Raw genomic sequence first — 17,336 nt, 5'->3', positions numbered from 1 at the left:
GAATGAAAGAATCTTGAATGCAGAGTTACATCCCTTATAATCACTGTTCTTCTGTTGAAGAGCAACAGTATTTTTTAATCGTTGTTCCAGATTTCAGATACAGCCCATTCTGCCATCACTACAAGGTGAGTCAAGCTGTCTAATGGTTCTGTTATTTTCATACTACCCAGGCATGTACTGAGAGTCTGGTAGTTCAGTATCAATTCATCTCTTGGCTGAGACATCAAACTAAGATTCTGACCACTTATTGTAATTAAAAATCCCCATAAGCTTTTCACAAAGCATAGGTGCTCACCACAGTGTCCTGACAAAATTCCAGCTTTGCATAATTATATTCTATTCGTATATAATATAATTATATGAAATAATTATATTCTGCCTGAAATCCCCATGAAGTTTCATCTGGATGTAGGAGCCTTCTTGTTTCCAGTCTCAAGCTGTTGTGCAATGCTGCTGTCTGCTCAGAAATGTGAATCACAGACAGTTGATGGTGTTTCCTGTTTGTTTGTATTTTATATCAATGCACCAATTTTTGAAATTTTAAAAACATTGCAAAAGGGCTTAGTCAGACTTCTTCAAAAGTTCATCTGTTGTTTGCTAAAGACCAAGAAAACTAGCCATGTTTTGAGAAAACTGCAAAACAGTTTTGTAATCTTTGCATGCAGATTTTTTTATGCCTTTCACCAATTGTGTTGCATTTGCATGGAAAGGTTTTGCACGGTAAGGGCTACAGGGTTTCTTCTGTAAGACACTGCCAGAAGCTTCCCCCACATTCAAGAGTCAGCTGGCTCCAAGACAGACCTGACTCTGGCCAAGGTCAAACCATTCAGAGACAGTGCTAGTGCCTCTGGAATAATGTATTTAAAAAGGAGCAAAAACATTGTGCAATAACAGCCAAAGAGGGAAGAGTGAGAACATCTGAGAGAAACAGCCCTGCACACACCAAGGTCAATGAGGAAGGAGGAAAGGAGCTGCTTCGGGCACCAGAGGAGAGATTGCCCTGCAGCCCACAGGGAAGACCATGGTGAGGCAGCTGTGCTCCTGGAGGACCCACACTGGAGCAGGTAGGATGCCCAGAGGAGGCTGTGATCCCATGGGAAGCTTGCACTGGAACAGGCTCTGGCAGGGCTTATGGCCCCATGGAAAGAAGAGTTCACTTTGGAGCAGGTCTGCTGGCAGGACTTGTGACCCTGTTGGGGACCATGCTGGAGCCACCAGTGCTGCTGCACTTTGTGAGGAACTGCAGCCCACGGGCAGGACTCACACTGGAGGAGTTCATGGAGGGCTGAGTCCCATGGGATCCATACCAGAGCAGGGGAGGAGTGTGAGGAGTCCTGCCCCCGAGGAGGAAGGAAAAGTAGAAATGTGTGATGAATTGACCACAACCTGCTTTTCCTGATTGCCTCTGTTGCTGTGGGGATGGATGTAGAGAAAACTGGGGGTGAAGTCAAGCCCAGGAAAAAGGGAAGCGAGAGAAGAGGGGAAGTGTTTTCAAGATTTGGGTTTTATTTCTCATTACCCTATTCTGATTTGATTGGCAATTAATTAAACCAATTTCCTCACGTCAAATAGCTTTCACCTGTGTTGGTAACTGGTGAATTATCTCTCTCTGCCCTTGTCTTGACCCATGAACCTTTTGTTATGTTTTATCTCTGCTACTCAGCTAAGAAGAGGATAGAGCAGCTTTGGACCTGCTGTCCAGACAGGGCCAACACACCACACCAACTTTATCTTTTCCTCAGAGACAGAGTAACTTTATATCTGTTGTTATATCAGCATGCACAGATTTTGACAATAGTTTTAGGAATGATCCCTCAGGATTTTTATAAATCCTATAGCAATCCGCAATTTTATTTTCTCTGCCAATTCAGTGCACAGCAGAAAATAAGCTACACTAATTTAATTTCACCTTTCTCCACACTGTAGTTCCATTAGGCATTGTTTCATATCATTAACGCAAATACATGAAGGTCCACTTAAAATGGCAAGTGACTCAAGTGAAATATTGCCATGTCATTTCTGGAAATGGCAATACAATTTCAGGAAGAGACAGAGTAATACATGAGAGTCAAATTGAATTGAAGAAAGAAGAACTTTGTGGGGCTTTTCTGTGCTGCCACTATTGTGTCACGAGAGAAACAAAACCAGAACAAGTTGAGAAGGGAGAGAAGAAAGAACTTAAAGCTAAAAGCAAAACAAAATGGGACAGTGCAAAACCAAGTAGATGAGCTCACGAGACAAAAATTCAAGCAAGTATTATTTGAAGTTATGTTAACCTTCAAACTATAGGGCAAAATATGAACAAAGCCTACTTGAGAGATTAACGTTTTTGTTGCACGTTAATACATTGCTTATCACCAACCTCTTTTTTCTCATAGTGCTCTCAGTCATATCCATCATTACTGCACAACACTGTCCCCAGTGTTAGCTCTTTGCAAAATCCTTGAAAAGATGCAATTTAAATGAGGACAGGGAGCTCATGGCAATGGAAATCTTACTGACACAGGCTAGACCAGGAGGCACCAGTGCAGGTGTTGTCATGTCCATGTCTGTCAGCAGGAGAGGTCTCTGGAGCAAACTGTTCCTTCATTCCAACAGAAAGCACAAGTGAGGACACACCTTTCTGCAACACAGATAACCCAAATGTAAAATTCAAGAATACAAATGTGAGATAAATGATTTAACATCAAACATATTTTTGTCCCATGTTTCATGCTCTTGAACAATTTCTAGTCAGTTAGGAAAGTAAAAATGTATATGAACTACCAGCTAGATAACTTTTACTTTGTTTTATGCCTAGTTCTACGTCGCATTCAGACATTGGATCTCTTTTTGTATCCCCTAGCCCTGTTATTGTCTGTTTATTTCTACTTATTTGGTCAAACTCTACAATAAGGGCTGGGACAATTGTGTCTTTCAAAAAATCTGCATCTTCCTGTAATTAGGGCATATAATTTCCACTTCCATTTGTGAAAGCCAGGGAAGAGGAAAAGGACTGGTGGACTATTTTTAAGAGTCTATTTTTATGTTACACGCATACTTAATAAAAACTAACAACACGCTACTAAAGGATTCAAATTTCTTATGTAGGGTTCTGTGCTTTCCATGAAAATTTCTAGCAGTCTGAAGTACAAGACAAATTGAAATCTATGTGCACAAGCATGTGAAATAGGCTGTTACACTCCGCTCTATCCGTATTTGTTTCCTGAATTTGTGTTTCGTTTTTTTTTCCCCATTTTATTTTATTACCCTAGGCCTGGTACAAATGCCTCATAGAGTTTTGATTTTTGTCTTGCTGCTGATATATTTTCTCTCCTTTATTTAATTCACATAACTCCACTTGTGGCTTTCAGCCAGTGATGTTAGATTTTTCCTAAAATCGCACCAGCTTTCTCCCTCATGTACTGATACATTTGTGCATTCTATGTCATCTTTAATAGCCCTACATCTTAGCTCTACAGCTTAGATATCATCTGTCAGTTATGTGTCCAATTTGCAACAGCCTAACTAAAACATAGCATTTTGGTGCTACATAAATGACATTTCCAAAGGAATATAAAGGGAGATAAATAAATCAATCTTGTGCAAGTGCCATGATGAACAAAAATTCAAAATAAGTTCATGGTTACCGTGCTTTAAACAACATTAAAAATCATAAAACAACTGCACTTTTCTACTTATTTTTCTGTATTGAATATCTCAGAAAGATTTAGTGTGTCTAATTACAGATAAAGGCTCTGTAACTTTTACTAAAAGAAAGAGAAATTAGCTTAAAGAATCAGCTTCAAAATACAGATAAACAATCCTATCATTGAATTATTCCATTTGATGTATCAGACTCTGAATTCTGAAGATTCCTATGAACATACATTTTTAATATTTGCTGCCTATTTTTTATGCTGTAATTCATAAATTTAAAAAAATATTGTGCATTTCATATTAAAGCGTTCCAATTTTCCAATAAGATGTTTTGTTGTCAAATATTTACTTTTCACAGACACAAGATTAAGGTTATTTTGAAATAGAAAGCTGGCAATGATGATAGAAGAAAGAATTTTTTTTAAACTTGTCAGAATAATAGCTTATTTTCTAAATGCAGTAGTACTCTCATTTATTTTTCTTCCAGCTATGGTGTTAAAGAGCAAACATCCAGCCAGACATACAGGCTGGCCACCTAAATATACCCCTTTATCTAGACTCACTTGCACAAAAATTAAATCATATGTGGAAGGGAATATCCTATTTGAGTTATTGGAAGTACGGAAATGAAATATTTCCTTTAGGGATGTACACAGTTGCAGCACTACTGTGTTGACTACTACTTGTTATGAAAAGCAAATTTTGAACTTTTGCATGTAAGTATTTGCATACAAGAGCTTAAATTTATTGACACAGTCAAGAAGTAGAAAAATGTTAGATTGCCTGAGTATCTAAAAAACCTGAGCAACAGCACCAAGCTCTTAGTACTTGTGTCAAACTGGTCATACAGTCCACAAGCAAACCTTTTCTCATTAAAGGTTTCATAGAAGTTATCAAGCAAATGCTTTTGAAAAATGATTAAATTCAAGAATATCAAAACCAACTCCTGGACAACGAACAAACAAAGGAAAGTCTAAATTTGTTCAAATAAATTATTCACTGTGAATTATCTGATCGGGTCTAGTGCTAAAACAGAAGTATTTCTCAGCACATATGTGGCTGATAATAGAATCCCCTAAAGCAGATGGAAATGTTTCTGTATCTGTGCAGAATTTACAAAACAGAGTAGATGAGCATTGCAAGGAAGGTCCTTCATTTGCTCAGTACCAACTTCCACATTGTATATAAGAAGAAAGAGGTGCTGTGGAAGCAGAATAAGTCATGGTATCATAGAATGATAGAGTAATTTAAGTTTGAAAAGATTCTTAAGATGATCGAGTCCAACAGTTTTGCTAAGACTGTGAAATTCACCACTAAACAATGTCCTCAAGCCCCACACCTACTGGTCTTTTAAATACTCAGGGATGGTGAACCAACTACTTCTGTGGGCAGCCTGTTCAAAAGCTTGACCACCTTTTTTTTTAAATCAGTTTTTCCTGATATTCATATCAATAAACTTCAGATAAAGTGATTTGGTTTGTTGTCATTCAAAGAGAAATTCCTGTTCTCAAAAGGCTAATATTTAGAGTGAAGTAAAAGTAAGCAAATTTTTTGATGAGAGAAGGATAAATTTGAGTGAAACCAGTTTGATTTAGTTCAGTATGACACATCACAAAAGTCAATATAAATACTCTTTTGAATGTGTAACTATTGAGTGATAAATCATTTTGATGCCTTAGGTTTTAGCTTTCATATTTTTCAGATTCTGTACTGCTTTAGTGCGTAGTTCTGAACTTCATACTCAGGGTGGTAAGCTCTCTTCCCATAGCAGCTAGACAATTCCTTTTCTAGCTGAGGACCAAGGACAAATGATTCAAATTTCAGGCCCAAGAGCATAGAAAACGTAGACTGAAGAGAGAAAAACAATAAGAATGGGACTTCATAAGCTAAAGCTACAATTGTACAATTGACTCAAATATTCTAATGGACCAGAACTTATAAAAGTGAGAGACCTTGTGACCAGTCATCCATTTTTTTGTGACCATTTTGGGTTCATCTGGGGTGTAGCCCTGGCTAGGCTCTTGTGCTGCCCAAGGTGGATCCATTGAGGCCTTTTAATAAATGCCTACTTTATTCTTTAACTCCCTTTAGCCTCTGTTCTAGGTCAGCCTTGGCAAGGTATCAGTTCAAGAAGAACCATCAATGGCATAAACTTTGCAGGTTAACCTCCCTTTTTTATCCCATGTGTGCATTACCTTTAATTTAATATAGATCCATATTGGTAGAAGAGAGAGTAAAGAACATGCACTGTAGCTGTGATAAATAGGACTTAAATAAATCTGACCAGTTAGACCTAAAATAGTGTCTCTGAAAGCTCCTTTTACATATCCCAGGAAGCATCTTAGATCCCTAACTGCTTTACTTTTTGTGTTTCTTAAGCAGTGAGTCTTAAGGGCACTCCAAATTTCTTGCCCTGAGAGAACAGAACAGCTCAGTACTTAATTCCTGTTAAAATCAAACCAAAATCCAAAATCAGGCATTTCTCAATTCCCCCCATCATGCCACAGTTCTCTAGGGCTTAGATCTGAAGATGTTATCAAAGCATACCTAACGACACACCAGTTGTAGTAGCAATTGCTGCTGCTATTCTTTATATAGGATTCTTTGATTGGGAAGTGTGAGACCTAAGGGAGAAATATTCTCACTCTCTACTGATATTTTTAATTAGGTGACCTGGATTCAGCTAAAGGAGAGTTCAGCATCCATTTCTTCCTTCTTCCTGAAGGTGAGAAGAATTTATTCAGAATAATGCAAGGTAAGACACTCTTCCTAGAAGTAGCTGCATGTGTGTACAATAATTTAGAAGTCATTAGATGGAAAGAGAGAGCTGTCAGTTATGCCACATAGTACAGCCTAGTGACTGAAGTTCTTCCTACAAGAAAGAAAGCCTGTTTTTCTTGTGAGTGCCAGGGTCCTCCCTGGATTTTATCTTAAGACTTTTTCTTCACTGCCTTTTTTAATTAAAAAAAAAAGTGCTCACTTTTCTTCATCCCCTCTCAACGCATCACATCTTAAATTTTTATTTTGTTTACTTTTTAAGATTATAACACAATCCAAACATATTTTGGGTGAATTCTTTTTGAACTAAATCTGCCTGATTCCTTTGTGAGAATGGATGGGGGCCCCCTGCATAGGATAAAAATCCCATTCTGCCTTATACATCCACACTGAACAGAGTGTGTGGATCATCTGGTTGGATTATTCAGGGCATGCAATATTTTCTACATTCCTCAGCCATCCTTCTTTTCTTCTCCCAAACACTTCATAGGCTGGACATGTAAGTACTTTCTGTGGAGGTGGGGGAATTGAGTTTTCTTGACTTTAGGCTGAGGAAGATCTAACATGGTTGTCTGCCAGTATCTGGGCACTTTTAAAACCCATGGCCTCAATAGGAATGGAACCAGCAGCATTTCACAGGGAAAGCAAAGGACTCCTGGTGAACAGCAGCATGTAGGAGGGGCTGATTCCTCATCTTTACTGTTCCATAAGTGGCTAACACCAAACACCTCAGCCTGCTGACTTCAGGTGTTTCCCTACTGATTGCTGTAGGAAAATCTGCCACTCTGGAGGGCTTAACTCTAACCCAAACATCAGCATTCAGAACAAGGAAGACAATTCTTCTTACCTAAGGTAGGTGCCAGATTATAAAAATACAAAATCAAATACATGGCAAGTCTTGTTTTTCCCTCTACAAAATCACAACCTTTTGGCTTGAAAAAGAATGGTAAACATTACATCTCTAGGCAGGACTCACTTCAGAGATGCTCTTGGCTGAAAGTCAGGTTCAGAATATACCTTTGAGTGAAATATATACATGTTCTCAACTCTATCCAATAATATTCCAGTCAATTTAACCTGTTGTACCTTGAAAAAGTAGTCCATTGTACAGCACAAAGAATTTAAATATAAAACTGTGCATGACATCATCTTGACTGAAAATGTTGCATACAAGCCATGTCTGCTTACGGCATTGACAATTTGGGGAGATAGTGCTGGAGTCTTGTCATACTGTGGGCCTTAGGGTATAAAGGCTGTTTTTCTACTATAATCTTTATGTTTAAAGAAGTGTCAGGTTGTAAGGTTGTTTTTTGGGGTTTTTTTTTAATATATTGATTTTTTTTTTTATTTTGAAGAAGTAACTTCCTACTCTGTGACTTCTTAAGTTTAGTCTCATCTGTCCCTCCCTCCATTTTCTTTCTTCTGTAAGAAAACAGGGAAAAAAAATAATATTTCAGAGTTTTGTTAATAAGACCAGCTGTAGGCCATGGACATGTCATTACACATCTATGGACTTAAGAAAGTATGATAAGTAATCAGATCCTCACCTCTTTTTTTCTGCCTGATACCTACGGAAGTTTACAGATCTTTTAACTTTATTTCACCTTAAATTATCATTTTAACTAGCAGTGACCAGGCAGGGCTGCTGTGCCAAAAGCCCTTTACAAAAAACCGCTTCTCTTCCCTTTCCTTGTTTGCTTCAGTTTGGGAAAGTATTAATAGTAATGGGCTGGTCAGCTCTGAGCCTCTCACATGAGAGGAGAGGCAGCAACACCAGCAGATCCTCTTCCCAGGCGTTGCTGGGACAAGCTCGTTGTCATTTCAACAAACAGTGATGATCTTCTGGTGGGAAGAGTTGATTTTCAAAGATCAGGTCCCACCTCCTTCAGGGGTTTATCTTGTAGGCCACCTCTGGGAACACAGAACATTGAGGTTTCCTCTAATCATGTGCAGCTTAGCCAGTCTTTGTTGCAGGGATAGTATCTTGGTTTGTTTCCTTTTAAACAAAAACTAGACCTACTCCTGCAGGAGGCCAGCTGTACTCTAGGAAGTTTTCCTAGCTACTTATTTAAATCCCTTCTTCTCTTCTGTTTTTTTGGCACCATAAATCTCGTACGAATTTTTACGCTGAGGAACAGATTCAATGGAAGCTCAATGGAAGAGATTGTTCCTCCCAAGACCAGAGCACTGAATATTGTCTCAAAGAGATTAAGTTTTTGATCTGAACCTCCCCCAAGCAGAAGTAAGCACTGTAAGCACTTCCCCTTGAAGTCATGGGGGACTGATCTAACCACCAGACCCCAAGCCATGAAAAAGAAATATTTATCTTCTTTAATTTGATGTGGTGGGAAGAAGTGGAAGGCTGTATTATATGAACTGTTTTCTTGATTTATTGCAGAAACAGAACACTCAGCTCCAGTATCATTAGTTAGTTTCCACTGGACTATGAAATTGTAGCAATTACATTAATTAATGTGGGATAAAAGGCAACCAGACAAAAGAACTGAGAAGGCACTTGGAAATGGTTTCATTCTACTGCCAGTGTGAAAAAAACAAACAAATATAAAAAGTCCCCACTCACAGCCTCACCAGTTTGCTGGTTCTGTTCCTCAGCTGAGCACAAACACAGGCCCAACAAGGAAGACTAAGTTTAGCAGCTTGTCAGTGCGAGCAATTCCACTGAAGCCATGACTGCAGTAAAACAGGAATAGGTGTTTCTAAACTTAGCAGCTCACAGTGATTATGCCCTAGTGAAACAAAGAGAAGATTCAGCACTGTGTCCCAATGATCCTTGTGGGTCCTTTCTAACTTGAGACATTCTATTCTACTTTGTGAAAATCTGGAGAATACAGCTACTCATAGGAAGACTTACAGGCTCAGGCTTGGATTAGAATTGAACCTTCTGCATAGCTCCTCACAGTGCTGTAGTCTTTACTAATACTTCTCTCCACAGCATATGCTGCTCCCTTGTACTTCCTTCTGTGGTTCAGAACAGCTGGTGACCAGTTGATGACTGCAGATAATTAGCGTTTAATTGTTTCCAGTTATGTTTTCACCTGTTCTACTTAGAAATCCTTTCATTGTGTCAAATCCAATTACTTCATTTGGATCTTTTTCTAAAATGAAATAGGTTGGTAAAAAATTCTTTATCAGGAGGAAATAAACTCTTTGTACAGCAGCTTTCCAGGAACGTTTCAACTTGTCTTAAACAACTACTGAAATCGCACACATGTACATAAATTAGTTGAGATCAACCTGGAGAAAATTCACATATTGGTTTAATAAACTTTGCATGATAACCAAAGCCTTGATCACCTGTCTTTAAATACAAATGATGACTTTTTTTCACCACTCTTGTACAATTCTGAGAACACATATTAAAACAGTAATTTCTTTTCTTTTCTTACAGGATTTTCCAGGTGAGAATCCAACACTGCAATGAGCTCACAGTGACTAGGAACACTATTGAGATTCAGTTTATTCATTAATAAACACAGTGGAATACTGTGATGCCTCTCCAGGTAAGTCTAGCAATGAGAAATAGTTAGGGCCTGTCTGCTGATCTAGATATGCAATATGTATTCAATGAGTTCAATTATTCCTTAATTATACAGCTATAAGAATCACATCAATGATATTTCTATGATCTTTTCAGATCACAGAAAATTCGCATGCTCTAAGCTACAAAAGGACAATGCAATGGAGCAGTGGTAGGGCTAAAATATAGTTATGGACGAAGTGAGGTTTTAGATGAAAATTCTGTGACACATTCATAGCTTGTTGGATACTGAATATGGAAATTAGTTCAAGTCCTAATTTTGAACAGTACAAAAAATGAGTTTTCTAACATTTGAACATAGCATTGGTAATTGAAACAAAATTTAAGAGTATACATCAATGAAAGTCAAGTTGTCATTGATTCTCATAAGCTGAGCAATTCCTAACAGCATATTCTAAGGTTTTCTGGGATGCCAGAATTACATCTTTCTTTTTCTACTTCCCCCCCCCCCCCCCCCCCCCGTTCTTACATTTTTTAATTGCAGGAGGACAGTATTCAGGATTTATCATAAGCCAAATTCACAAAAATCAGATGACCTGGGAAGGCTTGGTTTTTTTTCTAGAGGGAAAAAATAGAATTTTCCTCAGTAGTGAAAACAAGCCCTTAGACAAGGAGCATGCAGATGCTCAAGAAAGAAGAAAACAAATGAGACTTTCAGTTCTTATTTTAGTCAACAGAGACCTGCAGTCTCAGACGCTGTGGAAACCATTAGCTGTAATAATAATTAGAGATTAAGTGCACCAAAATTTTGAGAGCTGATCAGTGTAGGTAATTATTTCTCATTTCTGTGAATTCTTTGAATTCTGGAAGGAAGTGTCTCAGAGGTGTTTTAATTCATCTTACACTTTTAAGAATGCTTTTTCTCAATCACAGTATACAGTAACTGCATAAGTTACTCATTACTGTTCAAGAACCAGAATACCCAAACCTATATCAAGTAAATCACATTTAATTTTGTCCAGTCATAACACTAAGTGTAAGTCTCAGTAAATATGAGACTTACTGGGAATAGAAGCATCAAAGCTCATAAAAAGTAGGATGCATCCTCACTGGGCTTCAACAAGAGGCCTGCAATACTATTTTTTTACTGCTCAAATAAAAGGACACATCTGGTTTGTGCTGCTGGGACGTGTGTCTGGAATGCTGCAGAGAATCCAGGAGAAGCAAAGAGGCTGTTGGGAAGTTACTGCTGATTGCCTCAGTGACTGAGAGGCAGCAGTAGCACTTTGGGGGTTTTAAGCCTACTTATTTTGTTGTCACATCAGTTCAGGCTTCTGTTGAGTCTCAGCTCTCCCTTGCGTTGTTTTGCAACTTGGTCAAACCTGGCTGAATCCAAATGGCTTCGTGTAAGGATATGGGATTAGCTCAAGTATGTGTCCCATACATTCCCTAGAATGAACTCTTCAGCACATGTCTTGAACCAGATGTCTCCTGTTCCTATTCTAAAGGGTAGGGATCTGTTCTCACACCTTATCCACTGCTGATTACCCTCAGTGTCCACCACAAGATGTGGCTGCTGGAAAGCAGCTCTCTTGTCTTGAGGCAGCTGTCCATGATGTGCAAAGGTAAAGTCCTGTGCACAGACACACAACATTTCAGGCTGTGGAGGCATGTCCACCTGCAGAGCACCCTGACAGGAAAGGGCCTGAAAAGCAAGGAATTGAATGTGAGCCTAAAATTGTGGCCTTCATTTACGGATAAAATCCAAGAGTTCACTGGGCTGTATCACAGCACTGTAGCCAACAGGTTGGAGTAAGAGATTATTCCTTTCTTTTATGCACTTTTGAGAGCACACTTCAAATATTACTTGCACTTCTGGCCTCCCAGTACAAGACTGACAGACTGAATGAAATCTGGTGGAGGGTCAGAAAGATGTTTAAGGAGACTGAGAATATAGTATATGAGGAGCCAGAGACATTCAAGGACATGTTATATGAAAAGCTGTGTGGGCTTAGACTGGAAATTAGAACAATCCAGGGGCATCTAACTGTTGTTTTTCAATTTCCTAATGAATAGCTGCAGATTGAGAATCCTTTGACAGTGCACAGCTAAGGCTGAAAAGCGCAAGTTGCAGCAAAGAAATTAAAAATGTTTCTCACTGACAGCGGTGAAACACTGAAACAGAGGCCCAGGAAGGTGGGAAAAATCTCAATTTTTGGAGGTACTACTAAGTCAGCTGGATGCAAAAAAGAGCAAGCTTCAGTAAGTTTGATGTTTTATCTGCTTTTGAAAAGTGTGGCAACAGTGACTCTCCAGAGATCTCCATTATGTGTTGAACTTCTGCCCCACAGTCAAAGAAAGGCTCTTCAGGACACCAGGGCTTCTTCCAGGAATCATCAGGACACCAGGCAGTCCATCTGCATCTGGTGTTTGTCATCTGCATTGGGAGTATATGCAATACAAGTTTCGGAAGATAACACCCATGAGTAAGCTGGAATAGCCTTCCTGCTTTTGGTTGTGGACCTGTATAGGGACAGCTAAACAAGGAAAGAAAGAGTCAAACCATTCTGTGGCTCACTCTGTCCTTACATTACATCTACATGGTGACCTTGTTCAAAATGTAATAGAGTTGTGGCAAGTAAGGGAGTCAGTGCCATTACACTGCTGGAGAGCTTTGGGACATCTTACAACACAGAAGGGTGGGTTGAGGTGTGTGCTCCAGAGAGGCATGTCAAAACTGGATGTGGGGATGTCACGTAGGAGAGCTGATCAGCTTGAGTTCAGTCTTGCCAAAGCACTGGGTAGACGCAATTCGCATGAATCAGAAACAATCTAAAGCCTATCGTAGGAAAGCAGCTGGATTAATTCACTGTGCTCAGAAAGCACAAGCTTCAACTGAGCCATTTCCACAAAAAACAAGGCAAAACCAGCCAGAGAGTAAGTGCTGTGCACACCACCATTTTTTATTAGCTAATGTACAGATGTACATGCTTGCAGAGCTTTAGTCCTGCAGGTAATAATCTGCCAACAGCTAAAGTATGGAGAGATGCTTGCAACCTTTTATTGATGGAGGTAACAGTCTTTGAGCAGCAGGCACTGCTGGTATAGCACTGGATTTTGGTACCTATATGTTGCAGGAGCAGCGGGTTGGTAGCACTGCCTAATCTTGGACAAAATGTAATCTCAGCTAAGCAGATATTTCTAGGTTCTTATCTCTTGGGGGCTGTACCAGCAACCATCTCCAGAAACACAGAGCTACTGTGCACAAAGGATTTGCCATTCCTTGGGATTCCCAGTTGTGACTTGGCATCCTCTTCAGTGAGGCAGGAGGCCTGAGAGACATGGTATGGAAAGCTGCTGGGATAAGGTCTGTAATTTAGGGTACATGTACTTGGAGGAACAGGAACAAATAGTTGGAAGGATAATGTCAAGAGTATGGTTTGGAAGGCTGATTTGAAAACAAATGAGGAAAGTAATGGAGTGGGACAGTAATGAAGTAAGATATGAGCAGAAAAAGGGAAAGTAAGGAAATATGGTGTGTATGAGGGTGTGGTCTGAAAAGTGTTATTGGAGCCCTACTTAAGGACTAGAGAAAGATGCTAGCAAGAATAGAAGAATGCTTGGTGGCTGAATGGACATGTCCAGATTGTAAAAATGTGCTACAGGCCTCTGTGTGCCCAAGAAAGCTTTAAAATGAGAGCACAGGAAAAATACAGTGATTAATCTGCCTAGCAAGCAAGCTGCTTACACAAGGAAAATCACAAAATCTGCAGCTGAGAAGGATAGTTTTGTAGATCAGCACTGGAGTGGAACGTAAGTGATTTGGTTGGAAAAATTTTTCAGTTCTTTTGTACCTTAGTTTTCTATCCCCAAATAGCAGAAATATTAGGTCACTAACCAAATAGTACATAATAAAAGAAAATTATGTTGGATTTTTCTTCTTTCTTTTTTTTTTTCCTCTTTTTTTCCCTCTTTGGAGGATAACTTTCTGCACAAAAGCAGTACTACTCTAAGTGCATGATTCAAGTTTTGGATTAAAAATGCTTCAAAGTAGAAGCTGTTCAGCAGCAAACAAAATGAGGCTTTGATTTTACTTGGGGCCTCCAGACATTATCACAATAGCATTGTGAGCACTTGTCCTGGCTTGCTGGGAGAACCACAGTGGTACTTGTGACTCCACGAAGCAGTGACACAGACTGTTGCCTCCCTTCTGAACTGTAGTGAGAAAAACAACTTGTACATTCTATTTTCAGCTCTTCTCTGTTTTGCTGTATGTCTGTAATTGCAACAGAACACCCTACCACAGAGAACATGAATGAGCTCAAAAGGATTACTTAAGGGTAGCTTAGAAAAATATCCCAATAAAATTAAAACCCTTCCAATAAAGTCTTGTGTAAAGCCCCATGGGAAAAGATATAGAAAGAGAAAACTAAATTGGAGTGGGTCTCCTGTCTCCTCACTTTAGAAAAAGCAAATTCTTGAGAATAAATGTTTTATTGTGAATGGAAGAGTCCCCTGGACTTGCTGCTCCGGCAGTGGTTGCAGAGGGTTGCAGTCCTAGATCACAGGAACAGGCTCCAAAGGAAAGCAATTAATAACCTCAAACAGCACCATATGAGCACCAGCACTCAGACTGCATTTGTATCACGCCAGGCTGAGCAGACACACAAGTTAATTCTCAGTGCAGCAGCTCTAGACCAAAAGCTGTGTACTCCAGTCACCAACTCCAGCACTGTGCTTGGGGTTCAGAGCTGGGCACACCTGAGCTCTTTGCACTGCATTATGCCTTGAAAATGTTTCAATAACTACCTCCCATGAAGTTATGATTGTGCTGCTCTTCCTGGTGGTGCCAAGGAAAATATTGAGAGGGGAGGTAAAGACAAAAGGAGTTAAAGTGTATTCTATACAATTGAGGCAGGGTAAGGTTAGGTTGATTCTTATCAGGGCTATTTTTAGGTCCAGATTTTCAGAAGCTTTGGCTGCATCAGCATTTTGGTTATACAACTTGAGGCTTCTTTAGAGCTTTTTCCTGAAAAGCAACCAGTTTGAAAATTCAAACTGGGCATATTCAGTTGAGCCACTTGAAACTTCTGATCAACTTGGAAGTCTTGGTCCAGCTGAGCTTTTACAGAGTTGGTTTGGGATTTTTTTAAAGCTGTGAATAATAATTCATGTATTTAAAATAAAGCATTCCTCAAGCATCCTTTCAATGACTTGAGTTTACAACCAACAAACCCTGCATTGCAGAAAAAGTATTTCAAGATCTTGGAGGTCTCTTACCTTTTTTTCCCTCAGCTTTCTCAGACATAAAACAGAGTAGGTAATCTCACCTCATAATGTGTGCCATAATCTTCTACCTCTGTACACGGCCACACTTGGAGAATTTCTGGCATCTAGTGATAAAGATCAATAGTTCATGTTGCTAAAAATATTACATAAAATGATAAAGATAAAACACATAGTACAAAATAGCACTGTGGGCCTTGGAGCAGTTTCTCTTTCATAATATTCAGTTCAAAATGTGGATAGGCAGATGGGCAGATATGCTGTTTCTCAACAGAATCCCTGACTATTAAAAGGGTGTTTCCTTGAAATTGTCTTTGGGTCATGCAGTGGTCAGCTTTTACTGTGGAGGTTAGATTCTTCTTTACTCTTATAATGCTCTTCACACCTATTTCTGAGTGAGTCACAAACCTTCAATTCTCCCCAGTGCTGAGTTAACATGAAAGCCATGTTGTGTCTTCATAATTGGTTTGATGGTTTCCTCAAACATGCACTTTTGTGTTTGTGGAGAAAAAGGCTGATTAAGTAACTACACATGCTTAAAGCCAGAACCCTCAAAGACATGTGGAACCCTATATTGTATTCTTGTTTCTGAAGACTGATGTGTTAGATCTTGAGTGAGTGGCCAAAGGCAGGTGTGTGTATGACAAGATGATGTATTTAGGCAGGGGAAGTGTAAAGACAGCTGGTCAGTCTGTACTCTGGATTCTCCTTTGAATTCTGCTGAGAACACAACCCCATACTGCTGAGGCCATGAGATAAGCTAAACCCAAGCACAACTTCTGACAGAGATACAGAATTTCAGGACCCATGGCCCTCCAAGTTAGCCCATGTCTCTAGGGATGTGCAGTTCCATGCTGCATGTGCAGCACAACTACCTGCAGCCAGTATGCAGCACCTGGGGCTGTCTGTAGAATCTCTGGCTGACCTCGCTCCCAGCATCATTTATGGGATATTGCCACCAAGGCAGACAGGCTGTAATGGTGCATGGGCATGAGCAAAGGTTGTCTCAAACTTGTATCTGAGTGGAGGAGAGTTTGGCCTTGATTAAGGCCCACAAATGCAACAAAGGCAGAGAGACCTGTTTGTGAGACCAGGTTAGGGATCTCTTGTCCCCAGCTGCAATTATGACTGTATTGTTCTATCCAGTGACAGGTGCAGTGGCTATTCCCAGAAGTACACATGTACTCAGCAGCATGCTAGCTGGGATGAGACTTTGTAAAGGGGAGGAAGAAATTTAAAGGATCTACGGGCAGTTCTGTCAGAATTTCACAAGGACTGCAACCTTCAGCTCTTTTAATTGCTTGTGAAAGGAAAAGTCTCATGTGGTCAAAAATAAGAACCACAACATGAACTTTCACTTAATGTGGGTGACTTCCAATACCACTCTCTGCTCATACACTGGCCCAGCCTTCCATGTTAGACAGATCTTGCCCAACTCAGTCTTCTAAAGGAGGAAAATAAGTCAAGTGGGAAAATGTTTGGCAGTTTATGTTTGCCAAAGTAATTTAGTCTCTACACCTTTAGAATATATTGTTTCCTAAAAATGAAAGGGTTAAGGGTGTCATCTCACCTAGGAGGGCAGGATAGCAGCCACTAACATTGCAATGTTAGCCAGGAATGAAAGGCAATTGTTTGATGGGAATGGTGGCAGTGGTGATGTTGAGAAGAGAAGGGTTCCTTCAGACTTAATTGAAAGTAAACTGAGGCAGGGACATATAAGGAGAGTTGGAAAGGGCATAGGCAAGACAAATGGATAGTGGTTGTGGGTTGGAAATTATGTCTGAGGAGTAACTCCTTTCCCTGAAAGAGATCCAAGTTTGAAGCATGTTAAGCCAAATGATAAGGGCCTGCCAAATTTGAAATAAAAATTACCTGACCCTGAAAAGCTGATTTCATGATTTATTTTTATTGCTGATGACATACTTACAGTGGCAGAGCAGGCATCACACACAGGCATCAAAGGTCCTTCAGTGAAGCCTCAAAGGGTGGTTGGGGCACTGCTGTCTGCAAACCTAGAAAAGCCTTAGGCTTGTTCTGCTCCAGGATCAGGTCAGTGACTGGTGACTCAGAGTTGACCACAGGAGTCTTAGCCAACAGCTGAATTACAGGCAGCAAGATCCCCAGGGTCTCCCCC

The sequence above is a fragment of the Agelaius phoeniceus genome, chromosome 1 (assembly GCF_051311805.1).
Source record: "Agelaius phoeniceus isolate bAgePho1 chromosome 1, bAgePho1.hap1, whole genome shotgun sequence".
Classification (NCBI taxonomy): domain Eukaryota; kingdom Metazoa; phylum Chordata; class Aves; order Passeriformes; family Icteridae; genus Agelaius; species Agelaius phoeniceus.
The sequence above is the reverse complement of the archived record's forward strand: the minus strand, read 5'-3'. Positions refer to the sequence as shown.